Consider the following 15,047-nt stretch of genomic DNA (forward strand, 5'->3'; position numbering starts at 1 on the left):
ACCACCTTTTGTGTGTAGGGAATTAATATGTCCTTTTGTTGATGCAAACAACCAACATGATCCATTGGTATCTCTCATTCCTACTCGTACATGTAATTAGTAGTATTGGAACTAATGTAAAAAGTGCATAAGCCACACTGTAAGTAGAGAGGAAGCTGGTGGAGTGGGCTGGCAAAGAGGATCATGAAAACTGTCAATAGCCTAATTAATTTCTTATCTAAACTGCAAAAGGTGTCACGTTTTGCAATCTATTCTGATAGGGAAACAGAGCTCCACTGTACATGAATAGTAGGAATAGCAAAGGTTATAAACCAGGTTGTCAATAGTATAATGGCAGCTCCCAATTTGTACGAATAGTGGGGCTGGCACGGACAAGTATACATGTGCATACTCATTTCCATCAATCCCCTCACAAGAGCACACGCATACTCACACCCACCCATCCACAAGCACACTCACTTACACCCATCTGTTTACAAGTGCGCCTACATACTCAGACGAACTCATCCAAATACACTCAGAAAGTTGAACGCCCTGATCGGTTTCCTTAACTTTGGACAAGCTTACTTGCAACATTATGCTGAGTGAGTTAAACCATTGTACAAACTCATAACTCCAATGTCCTCTCCAAACATTGGACGGACAAACACACCAGATTCTGCATGCTCTCCATACACACATGGTAGGATCAAAATATTTGCTAGGGATAACAAGACTAGTTTTGAGAATTGTACCTAGCATCTAAGACTACACCCATGTAATCAACAATGAGGGGCATAGAGTTCCCATAGCATACAAAAATCATATTTATACTCAAATGCAGAATCACGGTTTGCCTCCACTGAGAAACCTTTTGCAGCTGTACAAACAGCCATTTTTTAAAAAGTACCCTTTGATGAAGGGAAAAAATATTGTTGCTTCTCCCATATCTTCTCTTGATGCATCCTCCAATGCCATCATTTTAAATGCTCAAGCACTACACCTCAGATGGATTCAGTGGGCATCATTATTAAATGTAGTAGATGTACTGTTTCAATCTGATCTTACACTAGGGCACAATCATTTCTCTAACCTAAGAAGAAATTGCCCATGACTCTAGAAATATTACCCGTTGAAAGTAATAAGAGCGTGATCCATACAGATGGCTCCGCACAAGCAGTTCCTGGAACAAAACAGAAACATTAAGCAGCCTGTGCAGGGAATACATTTAAAGAGGGTATATTTTAGTAATAACACATATACACTTAACCCCTTCCCTGCTCATGACGGAACCACTCCGTCATGAGCCACGGTCGCGCTGTGCTCATGACGGAGTGGTTCCATCATGCTGCGGCCGTTGGCGGCCGCTCCGGCCACACGGCGCCTTTTCCCCGCCTGTGCGGGCGTGTAACGTAAGTGGGCGGCGCCGTGACGGAACCACTCCGTCATGAGCACAGCTCACCCGTGACTCATGACGGCGTGGTTCCGTCATGAGCACAGCGGCGCCGCGCTCACCGAAAAACCCCCCAGCGCCGCGGCGAAGGGGTTAAACTTTAGGTGACAGCACTGCACAGATCGCAGAGATAAATGCAGTGATGCTTGCCCTACAGAAGAATGAGCAAGGAGTTCACACACTAATCATATCTGACTAATTTTTCTGTATGCAGCCTAATGATGTCAATTTACCCGATTGGAGAATGAACTGGTTCAACAATTTAAAAGGGTCGTCAATCAGAAATAAACAACTCTGGTCAAAGGTTGCCACCTTAAACGTTGTGCTTCTATTAATCCATGTGACACACACATCGGTACACAAGCATGATAGTATTCATTCTTTAGGGAACTCTGTAGCTGACTCTACAGCAAAGGCAGTGTTTACTATTGGAAAGGTATCAAACAGCACTACTTCATAGTATTATTAATTACAGAGTGGAATCACCAAATTTCATAATGGTTTTCCCTCAAAAAATCAAGAAGTAAGTAATTCATGCATGGGTACAGCAATCTGCACAGGCAGTAGGACATCCAGATAAAAAAAAATTCTAACGAAATGGAACAAAGGAAAAAAAAGGGATAATACTATTTATATATATATATAGTACATAGCCAGGCATAACATCAGACAGGCTCTGTATAACTGGGTCCCAAATCTTTTGCAGCTTGTTAGACCCAGCTTTTTCAGTGGGTTTTTCCCAAACTTTTTGCTTTTTGGTCTTCTGTTTCTGACCTGTTTTTGTTGGTTTTATGACTCTGGGCACTTTACCACTGCTGATCAGTGCAAAAGTGCATATGCTCTCCATGTAAATTGTTGTTATGGATTATTGATTCCATGATTGACATATTTGATTTACTTGTCAGACCCTAGTGCAGTACACTGTGAGCAGCTTGTAAAATGTGGCTCTGGCCTGCCATTGCAGAGCCTGTGTGCAGTCTGGGACTGCCATGTTGACTTGGCAAGTGCACACACTTACCAGTCCCTAAACCTTCCCTTTTCTACATATTAGTCACCCCCAATGTAGGCCCAAGGTACCCCTGTGGGCAGGGTGCATTGTATGTGAAAGATAGGACATGCCCTGAGGTGTGCGGCTTTTTCCTGATAGTGAAATCTGCCAATTTCGTTTTCACCATTGCAAGGCTATCTGTTCCCATAGGACAGAGTGGGGAGTTTGTTTATAACATCTTATAAACATAACTGACCCTGGGAACAAGATTAAAAAAAGTTAAGTTTAGTATGCCTGAACTCAGAATGTTAAAGTGCATCTTTTAGTGAGGGTGATTTTTACATTCTGTGTTTGAAAATACCACTTTTAGAAAGTAGGTATTTTCTTGCCTAGCCATCCAGTGTGCCTCTGCTAGGTTTATGTATTGCATGTCTGGCTTTTTAATGTCAGGGGCTGGAGAGGGGCAGTGGCTCCAGAAGTCTGATGAGTCAGGGCTGGGCTGAATAGACCTGGGTTGCATTTAGAGTAGGGGGAGGAGGTTTCCTTTTCACCTGAATGGGCCTGGTCTGCCTTTAACAATGCTGTCTCCACCTCCTGCCAGGAAGCTGCACCAGTGAGAACAGAACTGTTTTTGGCTGGGTACAGACACTCTCTGCCTTCAGAGAACAAAGGATTTTTGTATAGAAAAAGAGGGGTAGAGACCCCAGTCGTTTAGATCACTTCTGGGAAATCAATAGGAACCTTTGCCAAGTAGAAGAGCCGGGTAAGCTGAGGAGGACTGTGCTGTTTGCTGTCTGGGGTTGGCATGCAGTGGCTGCTTCCTGCCAAGGAAAGGAGAAAAGGACTTTGCTGCTTGCTTTGTCCCCTGCTTGAAGAAGAAGATCTCCAAGGGCTTGAACTGAGCTTGACCCCTGTTCTAGAGGTCCCAGGAGCAGCAAAGACCTCAACGTGTCTGTGTGCACTGTCTCTGATCGTCGCCGCAGAAGAAAAGGGTAACCAACTGTGTCATCGAGTCCGCCGCAGGATTTTGTGTCCTGAAGCACCGCCGAGAGCAACACCTCGCTTTGCAAAGCAACCCTGGTCTCACCGACTCTGTCAAAGAGCCGCTGCTTGCACCGCGTCCCTTGGGCACCGCACCCCGCAATGCTTCACTACACACTGCAAGGACTTTACTAATTCCGTCCCTGCCCGACGGGAACATGGACTGGCTCTGTCGCTGCACCGTGATTTGCCAGCACCGCAGCGAGCACCATCTCACCCTTCAAGGCAAGCCCTAATCTCACTGACTCCGTTAACGAACCGCTGCCTGCACCACATTGTGAGGACACCGCCGGCCGCAACGCTCTGCTTCACAACGCGACTGCGATGTTTGCCCCGACCGACTTGCACCAACGTGTTGGTCGCAACAAGAAAGGTACTGTGTCTGAGTTTGTCGATACTTTAGCTGGCCCGTATCGATGCAGTCAACTAGAATTGTTAGACTCTGTCATATTCATTACGCGAGAGCCCCAGGAGGAGCTACTGAGTTGTTAGAACTGTGTTTTATTGATTTTCCTGCAATTTAAAGGTTATTTTGCACAAATACTATTTTTCAAGAGTAGTGTATGTTGGATTTTTGTCGTTTGGTCTTGTTTTGATTTAGATAGAGATTTACTCTTTTTCTGAACTGGTGTGGTGTCCATTTGTAATGTTTTCACTGCATTACTGTATGTGTTCACAAGGGCTTTACACGCTGCCTCTGAGATAAGCCTGTCTCCTCATGCCATGCACCAAGGGGTGTACTGTATCCCCCTTACCCTGACTAGAAGCAAGGGTCCCTATTTGGACAAAGGTAACTACCTCTGACAACTGGAGACCCCCATTTCTAACAGCTGTCTACATTTAGGATCATTTTGAATTGCTGTCATTTCAGGCCTGCAAATAGAAATACATTACTGCCACTATGCCAGCGGATCCAGGGCTTCTCTCTGGAGCAAAGCTAGGGCTATAAGCAACCCAGCAGAAGTTATAGCAAAAAGAAAATCCCCCAGCGTCCCCGACAGAGATGTTAGGCCCATAGCCCAGCATGATACTTTTAGGCCCTGGTCAAATGCTTGTTTTCAATACTTGATTAATGGATTAGAAGACCATGTCCCAGTATGATGCCATAATATTAGAAGTAGCAAATATATGTACGGTATTCACTGAAGATTCATTGCACACAAGACAGTGAGCAGTTGCACAAAGGCCCTACTTGTGCAATTTATACTGCTTTTAATACAAATCAAAAACAATCTGAGAGATAGTCAAAGTGCTCTGTGCAACTACATTTATTTGTCAGATTTCAGCAAGTGAGACCATAGTATTCACTTTTGTTTAGTTTATCTATTGTATGATTATAATTGGACAGAATATGATAAAAAGTATGTATGCCTCACCAGCCCAGTGTTTTGATACAATTTTGCAAAAAATAATTATCAGCCATACAAATATCCTTAGGGTAGAGATGAAGAAGAAAATCTCTTAATTGCAGATACTAAAAATTTGCAGTTTTAGGGGACTCAAATTCCTCACTCAGCTCCTGATCAGAAAAAATATTAGAATTCCCAAAGAACTGACCCAAAGATAAGCATTGCAGGTCCCGCCAACAACTGACATAACCCTCCAGGATAGATAGTAGAACGTTTGGATTATACCCAGGGGTTGTGTATTGATGAAACCCCTGTTAAATTGCAAATAGAGCAGAGAGCTCGCCAAACCAAGTGATATAAATAAAGGGTTTTAAAACGTATGTTTGAAATATAAAGTATTTAGCAGGCTTTTAGGTGGTAAGATTATCTGCAGAAAATCCTGATATTTAAGGGAATAAGCCCACAACTGTCTAAATCTGGGGCCCCATCTCTGCCAAAAGTCCGAGTATAAATGACGATAAATAATAATACTATAGACGAGGAAGAGCCTCCCCTGCTTCATTATGCAATATCTGAAGCAGTTATATTGCACACCAAGGTTTTTTATATTCCCAGATAAATTTTTGCCAGCCAGTTTTAATCTTTTTCATGAAACCCTTACTCAAGGGTTACAGAATATACCTAAATAGATACAAATAGCAGGGTGATATGGCCATTTTAACAACATTGCATCTGCCTGTTAAACCCAAGTGAAGCAGATCCTACTTCTTAAAAATTGAAAGAGTCTCATTATATAAAGTATCATAATTCTGAGAGACACAAATTTCCATATTCAATAAATATAAACACCCAGATATTTAACCGAGGAGACAAACCGGGGGGCGATGCTTGACGAGCCTGTATTTGATCATATCTAGGAGTGCGGGAATAATACAACTCCACAGGCAGAGTTTGCAGAATTTTGCCCACTCCTTGCTCAGTGCAGACCATGGGGTTCCACAAAACTCTGCAAATTGACTTGTAGCCGAGTTTTTCTCTTGAGCAGCTCATCAATGATAAGTTGGCAACTGATCGCGAGAAAAAAATCACGCGCTTGATCTTCTCCTGTCAGGATATCTCAACGTGGTTGGTTGCAGCAGGTCATGACTTCTCACATTGAGAAATCTGCTGCTCATGTTGCGGAAGCTGCCACTTGCGTTGAGGAAGCTGCCGCTCAAGTAGAATGTCTACTCGAGTTACAAAAAGCAGCAGCGCCCTCTGGCGCAACACGTAGAGCCGTTCACGCTGATTTTACAGTGCAGTACAAACTCCCAGCACTAAAAATCAGCGTGATTAGTGTGACTTAAAAGACTCCCCTGCTGGCGTAAGTCCACGGAGCACAGGGAAATTTTTCTAGCACTTCGCAGAGTTCCACGGAGTAGAACTCACCTGAACTCTGCCCAGACCTTTTAAAATCTCTATCTTAACCGCATTTAATTGTACCCAGAAAAGCTACCAAAAGCAAACGCTGTGTCTTCAATAACCAGAAGAGCCCTCGCAGAAGACAATGTTAATATGACTATATCATCAGCATATGCTAAAACCTTAGCTTGCCAATGATTCAACTGTAGAGGAGGAATAAGGGAAGATGACTTGAGTGATCATATGAATAGATTCAAATATAGGGCAAATAAGGAGTTGGCCTACCGGCTAGGGCGGTCGACCACAAATCTGTGGACCTGGGTTCGAGTCTCCGCAATGACGCTGAACATCCTGTGATTCTGGACAAATCACTTAATCTCCCCGTGCCTAAGAAAAATGAATGTGTCCTCCTGTAATGCAACTGATGCTATGTAAAGCGCTCTGATACCCGATTCGGGTCAAGTTCACTCTATATTAAACTCTGCCTCATCCTTTGACTAATATGAATAATATATGAAATACAGTCCATATAAACTATCCAAGCAGTTAAAGAAGAATAAAGCTGCCTACAGCATGTCCTTTAAGCCATGCCCAAAACCCATACATGACATGACTATCCACAGATAGTGCCAGGAGACTCTGTTGAATGCCTTTTCGGCATCCAACAGTATAATCCAGACAGGTATCAGCTGCACGGATGCCACTTCAAGGGCATAGATTGCCAAATTAATATGGGACGTAGTATCTCTAGAGGGGGTAAAACCATTTTGAATGGGATTGACTAAACAAGAAATTATCACTGCCAGGCAATTTGATACAATCTGTGTATAAATTGTAAAATCACAATTTATTAGGGAGATCAGTCAATATGACCCCCTATTGAGTGACTCCTTACCCTCCTTGACAAACATCGCAATAAAAGTTTCCCCTCAAGAACTAGGTACAGAATTCGAAAAGGCTATAGAATCAATTAACCAGTTCTAAAAAGAATGGAATGATGATTTCCTGAAATTTCTTATAAAATTCAGAGGGAATAGCATGAAGGCCAGCAGCCTTTTCTGAAGCTAATGGTGACACAGCTGTTTGAAGCTCCTCACTAGTAATTGGAGCACCCAGATTAATTTTCTGATCCACTGAGAGTCTATTAAAGGATCCCGCCTGCAAGTATTTGCTGATCAAGCCCTGAGAGGCCATGCAATCATCAGTATATAATGCACCATAGAAGTGGTAAAATACGGCCAAAATTTCTGAGTGGTCCAATACTATCTTCCATGTGACATTCCTAATGCCTCATATGGTATTCCTACTACTTCTGTCCTTAATTTGAAACGCCAATAGATGGCCCATCTCCTCACTGTTTTCAAAGAATGCCAGGCTCCAACACTAATATTGCACCCTTACCTGGTCCCAGATCCTTTCCTGAATTGCATGTGCAGCACAGAAAATTGATTGAAAACTCTGGCAGCATCAGCAAAGCCACTTAGGGGCTGTTGAGTGAGGGAATACTCTGGTTCTAACTGAAGAGGTTTCAGACGCATTCTCAGTAGAGTGATCCGCACTATCCTTACGAAATGTGTAACTCAGGGTTTGACCTCGAACAAAGGCCTTAAGAGTATCCCATTCAATTGTAGGGCTGGATGCACCTCCAGCAGAGACGAGCCCATTAATCTAATATGTCAGATCCATTAACAACTTTCCATCAAAGGTCTACTGACAAGGCAGAAATGCATCAGTGAGTTCATTTACCCTCACAAACAGAGACACCGGATTAGGTCTGACACGATCCTTGGATTATTTCATATTGTCAAAGCAGATAATATATTATGACTAGCCAAAAACATGTCAATGCAAGACGAGGTACCAAGTGGAGTAGAATGATGCGTTAACTCACATTCCACACCCCTGAAGGCCCGCCAGTCACTACTCAATGCATGAGTCTCTAAAATTTGTTTTAGGGCCGTCCTAGACTTTGGCATACACCACCAGCTTGAAATAGGTTGAATCCACCCCAGAGAGGAAGGTCAGATTAAAATCCCTAAAAAAATAAATGGTGCCTGCTCCAGGCCAAGCTCAGCAAGAAACAAATTAAATATAGCAGGATCATCAATATTCAGGCTATATATTGCACAAATTGTAAACCATAAGTAACCATTAGCAATATCAGCAATCAACCAATGCCCAGAATGATCCAGTTTCCCCCGATGTGCAACCTACTTCTTACTTTCAGCTAATAAGGCGACCCCCCATTTAGAAATATCAACCTCAGCTACAGCAGGAATATAAAAGCCCAGATCACAGAGTGTATGACACTCAGAATGGTAAAATGGGTCTCTTGAGGGCACAGAATATATTGGTTTAAGGTGGAGAATTCTTTCTTCATATATTTAACCTTTGCAGCTGATTGCATACCATTAATATTACAACTAAGGATATGGACCACCTGACGACATGCACCAAAAATACTACCCATCAAAACACATAATTAACCCATGCATAACTTCCAAGTAAACCTTAAAAGATGCAGCTTGCTTTCCCTTTCTCCCTTCGTACCCCAGAAACTCCCATTTATCCACAAAAAATGAAGAAAAAACCCATCCTGCCAGAGCCACACCTAAACCAAAACCACAACTCAACCCCAGACCCACCCTATCATTCCCTTCACTCCAACCAGACCAAACCTTCAAAGACCCTCCCCTCTCACCTATTGCTGTCCAGCTGCCCTACCAGAGAGCAGAAATTATGTGAATAAGTGTGGGACAACACCAGATCCACAGGCCCCTCAAAAACCCCAAAAGTATTAGATGTTAAAGGCAGGTCTAACACGGCAAACCCCGGCTCCCCAGTAGGAAAAAAAGGGAAAGAAAATACAACATCCCCATTTAAAGATAAAGAGATTGGGAGCTAGCATGAATAAGAAAGTATAAAGAAAGAGCAGACCACCCAGCGAATAACCCCCCCACCAACAGAGATTCAAATGTCAATTTTAAATAGAATGCATCCTCCCACTAAGCATAATCACACTGAGATAAGCCCCCGACTGGTTCAGCAAATCATTAGCCATTTCCAGATCTTATCAATAAGTAATCTGACCCTTATGACATATTTTTAGGCTAGCTAACTCTAATAGAGAAACAGTAGTGTCAAGTTTCTGAAAAAAAACCAATGGTCTACGCTTGACAGTTTCATGACAAAAGTCCGACCTGATAAAGAATTCAACCCCACAGGCTTTTACTGGGTTTTGAGGATGCACCAGCTGAAATAGGAGCTGCCTGAGAACGAAATTCCCCCCTTAGATTAATATGATACGAGGATGTTGCCCTGCCCAACCCTTTAACAGCTCACAAAAGGTAATTCCCAGTTGCTAGGCTGAAGAAATGTGTGTTTAAATGAATTGACTATGTAACCGTAGGGATTATCACCCTCATTGCACTCTGGGATTCCCAGTAGCAGCAGGTTGTTACACCTCATGCAATTTTCAATATACTCCATCCTGCGGAAAACGTTCCTGATTTTCCCTTCATCTTGAGCCCATCTGGCTTGATGTAGCTTGAACTGATTCATAGAAAATTTGATAACAAGTTATTTAAGCGACCGTACAATAGATCCATATTTGTTTTACATTTTTCACATCACTGCTTGTGTTTTCAAAAGGGAAGTTTTTAATTCCATAGAATCCTTCTTGTACTTCTTTCTATGAAGCTGGAGAAGATTGAAAGAGAGGGAGAAGTACCCCCAGACCCAGTGGCCTAACAATCAGCTTTAGAATAAGCCGTAATTTGCCCAAAAGAGTCTGGTTTGGAGGGAGGGTACAAAGAGTCTCTGGGCTGTGCGGCGGAAGAAGTGTTAACACTATTAGCAGGGCTCAGCTGAGCAGCCCCAGACTGGTCCTCTGCTTGAACTACATTAGTGGGAGTCGATTTCACACCTTGGGGATTCCAGAGCAACTCCTTCTCACAATTTGAGAAAATTCCATCGGATGCACCTGCCGGGCCACAGCTGTCTTTAGTCTCCTTGTCCATCTTAGCCCTTGATGTTTTAATGAATAGCGACGTAGAACAGCCAGCTCTGCCAGCGAGTGCAATTAAGACCTCTAGAACATTCTCCAGCCCCGCCTCTGAATCATGGTCAGTGTCTGAGTTTGAACTGCCCAAGCTACTATTCTCTAAGAAGGTAAAAGAAGGCTACCATAACTTCTTGATTCTCATGGAATTCCCTCTCACAGGCAAAATAGCCACCGCCATATGTGCCATAATTTACTGCAGATGAAACATCAGAGCCAACTCCATTAGCCTCCACATTAAGTGCCTGACCTCCCCATCCGCCTAGGAGGGGGAATGGCCATCATCCACAAAAGCACCCTCCACACTACAACCCTCATGGAGCACCTCCACTTCCAGATCCAGACCAACCCTCAAATGACTCTCTGCGGAGCCCTCATCTACATTCTGCTTGCCCCCGCGCTCCTTTCATCGACACCATCACCGATCTCATCACACCCCACGCCCTCGCCTCCACAGACTCTATCCTACTCGTTGACCTAAACTTCCACCTGGACAACCATTACGACCCCAACCCCACCTCCCTCCTAGAGATGCTCGCCAACATAGGACTGAAGCAACTAGGTACCTCCCCCACGCACACTCTACCCCATCTTCACAGAAGGAAACAGCTACTCCTCAGCCACACCACAGAACTCCTCTGGACAGACCACCACTGCATCCACTTCTCCTTACAAAAAAAACACCGTACTCAAGCACACCCACCGCATCCCTCGTAGAAGCTGGAACAAAGTCACTGAAGACCAGCTCACTTACACCCTCATCAGCACCCCACCACCGACCACGCCAGACGCTATCACCGCTGCACGTAACCTCCACCACTGGATCACAAACTGCGTCGACACACTCGCCCCCTCAAGAAAGCCACAGGATGACACATCATGAAAGCAAGCTGTTTTACCCCTGCACTCCAAGAATCCAAACACTCCAAACACATCGTCCACAGAGCTGCCAGGGCCATCGCACGCGAGCTATGCTGGATGATCAGCTGCTCCCTCAAGACCACCACATTCCCCTATGACTGGAAACACGTTGAAGCCAACCCCCTCCTGAAGAAACCCCTTGCAGACCCGACAGACCTTAAAAACTTCAGCCTCATCTCTCAGCTTCCAATCACAGCCAAGGTAATTGAAAAACCCGTCAACACCCAGCTAGCAAACTTCATCAAAGCTACGTCCTGGACATCTACCAATCCGGATTCCGCAGCAATCACAGCACCGAGACCCCCCTACTCGCTGCCACCGATGACATCAATTCCCTCCTTGAGCAGGGCCAAATGGCAGGCCTCATCATCCTGGACCTCTTGGCTGCCTTCGACACTGTCTCCCACTGCACACTAGCTACCAGACTCCACAACACCGGCATCCGCGAAAAGGCCCTCGACTGTATATGCTCATTTCTCAGAGCAGAACTAAGCGAGTCAGACTCCTGCCCTACCTCTAGAAACCAGCAGAGACCAACTGTGGAGTGTCCCAGGGATCCTTTCTCAGCCCCACCCTCTTCAACATCTACGTGGCCTCCCTTGCAAACAATGTTAGAAACCACGGGCTCAACATCGTCTCCTGCACCGACAATACCCATCTTATCCTCCACCAACAAACCCAACATCATCAGACACAACTTCCAAGAAGAGCTGAAAGTCGTCGCCACCTGGATGAAGAAGAGCTGCCTGAAACTCAACTCCAAGAAAACAGAAGTCCTCATCCTTGGCTCCCTCCCCTCCGCATGGGACAACTCCTGTGGTCCCCCTGCCCTCGCAAACCTCCCCACCCCAATGGACCACGCATGAAACATCGGCATCATACTAGACTCATTGCTCACAATGAAATGCCAGATCAACGCTGTATCCTAGGCTTGATTCAACACCCTCCACATACCCTGAAAAACATTCATATGGATCCCATCCAAATTCATAACAACTGTCACACACACGCTCATCAGTAGCAGACTGGACTACTGCAACACTCTCTATGCTGAAATCAAAAAGAAACTACTTCACAAACTCCAGACTGTCCAGAACGCCACAGCCATACTGATCCGAGACATACCCCCTCGCAGCCACATCACCCAACACCTCCACGATTTCCACTAGCTCCCTATCAAAAGAAGAATAACTCCTCACTCACGCATAGAAGGACCTCCACAACACAGGACCAACATACTTGAACTACAGCCTCTCCTTCCATACACCCAAAAGACACCTCCGATCAGCTGACCTCTCTCTGGCCACCGTTCCACGCATCTGCAAGACAAGAATGGGATAAAACTCCTTCTCCTACCTCACAGCCAAGGCCTGGAGTGACCTTCCCCTCCACTTCTGGCAAGCACCAACACTACTCCAGTTCAGGAAGGACCTCAAGACCTGGCTCTTTGGATGACAACAGCACTCAACGGAGCCAGACCCCCCTCCCCCCAGCAACTTGAGACCCTAGCGGGTGAGTAGTAGCACTTTACCAACCCCTGACTTGATTGATTGATTGACCAAACATACAAGAAACAGATAGAATGAGGTCAGTCTTAGGCAAATCAGAACCCTTAGTGCCCAAAAAGTTTATCATAGTTCTCTGGATGGGAGCCTGTTTAACAAAAGATAAATGGTCTACTGGAAAAGTGTAGTCCTGAGAGACACCACTTGGGGGCCTACCTGAGATGATATTGGTGAGTCCTCTTCAGTGATTCCAATGCAAGCCCTTTCCACAATGGTAACATAATTTGTGCTATAACCAGGATCTCTAAAAAAACACTAGTGATTTCCAAAGCACCAGTAGAAGAATTGGTTGCAGCCTGAAGTTCCAAATTCTCTAAGAGCTCCTGGGACTCTTTGGGCTTCTTGGGCTTCGAATTAGGCTGCAAGTTGGGCTCCCTACATTTCAGTAACATGGTTGATCCTCTTCCTTTACCTTAACCAGCTGCTTTTGGCCCATGGGGGCCTTAGCGCCCTCTGTGTCCAGCTCCATGTCTCCCAAGGTAGCCGCCAGATGGGCCGATGGACGAGCCTCCGCAGTTTGCCAGCAATGCTATGAGGCTCCCACAAAGTGCAATCAGGCCCCACGAGGACGCTGGATCCCAGCCATCCCCAAGAAAAAATGCCAAAGCAGCCTACCGAGAAGTAAAATGAGAAACCCTTCCCCAAACAGAGAGGTGAGAGCAGCTATGTCAAGAGGGAGTGTTTTAATATTGCCCACAAGCTGCTCAATAATCACTACGTCCTCATGGTCATGGGCCACGCAGCAACAGCCTGATGTGTGTGGCAGATGTGAAAATTGCAGAGCATAAACTGCTGCAGGTGTAGGCTTCCATGTGCTTCTCTGCCTGATCGGATTCTCAGCCTACTGGACTTGGCCCGGCCATGACCTCCAAGCTCCTGTGACTACGAATAAACTGGCCATAAGGAAAGCTGACCTGGCTACTTCAAATGTCCGGGGAAGATGGCATTTCCCATCCAGCACAAAAGCAGGTAAGTCAGGTAGACAACACACCGGCCTCATGCCTCCATGTTTGATCAATGTTATCAGGACCGGTTCAAACTGTAAAAATAGCTTGTTTGATCTGATCTCTATTGAAAATTGATAAAGACATACTGGCTACCAGAGAGCAAATGAGTGAAAAACCTCCAGTAAGATTTCCTCGCAAATACTCCAACACCCTCTGTTCAGATAACGCTCTGATGGTGTGCTTACCCGGAGTCGGAGACAGAGTGATACCTAATAAGCTGTCTAGATTAAATTTAATTAGGGCAGCTCATGAGGGATTGACATCTTCACATGTTGGGATGAGTTCCACTGTTTAATTCCTACAATAAAGATACTGGTGTCCAGGTTTACCAAAACAAACTAAGGAATGTATGTACCAATGTGATATGTGTCAGCAAAAAGCATCCCACCATTAAAAGACCAGAGCAGACCCCTTTATTGATCTCTAATAAACCATTTCAAATTTTGTATCTGGACCATTGTGGTTCCTTTCAATATATAACCACTTTTAATACATTCTAGTTGCAGCAGATTCACTCTTTTGATTGCTATGGATGCATAGAACGCTATAAAGCATTAGCAGCATTTGATAGCCACAGGTGCAGTACACACATTCCATTTGAACAATGGTCCAGGTTCGCCTCAAATAATTACAAGGATAAAATGAGTTTGTTGGGGGTGTATCTGCTATTCACTAATCCATTCAAAAGTAACAAAAATAGTTTAAAGGAATGCCCTAACTACAAGCTTAAGTAGACTCTGTTGGCTGGGGTCTTGAGTTCAGGTATTAGTGGTGTTCATCATCTCTATGGAGATCAGATAGCACTGAATAGCTTCCCTTGGGTAATATTGGGAGGTCAACCTCCATATGAGATGCTCTTCGGAATACCAATGTATGTTCCTGACCTCGGCCAACATTTGATTCTTTTACTGAAAGTGCAAGAGGTAAGAGACACGCTTTTGAATGGCAAGCATTCTGATTCTGCCACCAGTGAAGAGAAGGTTTTGCAGTCACAGAAAGGTGGATCCCCAAAATAAGGGATCAGGTTAGAGAGAAGATTCCAGACAAACAGGTGTTTGGACCATCATATCAACCACCTGCATCTGTTTAAGGATAAAAGTCACGCCTCCATTGCCTACCTAAAAAAAAACTGACAAGTATCAATTGATTACGTAAAGACACATAATGTGACCAATTACCCACAGTTGTCCTACCTGGATACAACAAATGAGGTCTCAGGGTTGAACCTTGCATCCTCTCCCTACCCTGCAGAAGATTCCCCTTGAAGAGATAAACAACCATGA

General features: G+C 44.6%; 1 protein-coding gene across 1 annotated transcript in view; it reads left to right on the forward strand.

Moving 5' to 3' along the window:
- The window catches only part of LOC146817555 (uncharacterized), a 414,447-nt gene that overhangs the window by 371,572 nt on the left and 27,828 nt on the right, over positions 1-15,047 (forward strand). The gene's annotated exons all lie outside the window — the stretch shown is intronic.

This window comes from Triturus cristatus, chromosome 6 (genome assembly GCF_964204655.1).
Source record: "Triturus cristatus chromosome 6, aTriCri1.1, whole genome shotgun sequence".
In the NCBI taxonomy this organism is placed as follows: Eukaryota; Metazoa; Chordata; class Amphibia; order Caudata; family Salamandridae; genus Triturus; species Triturus cristatus.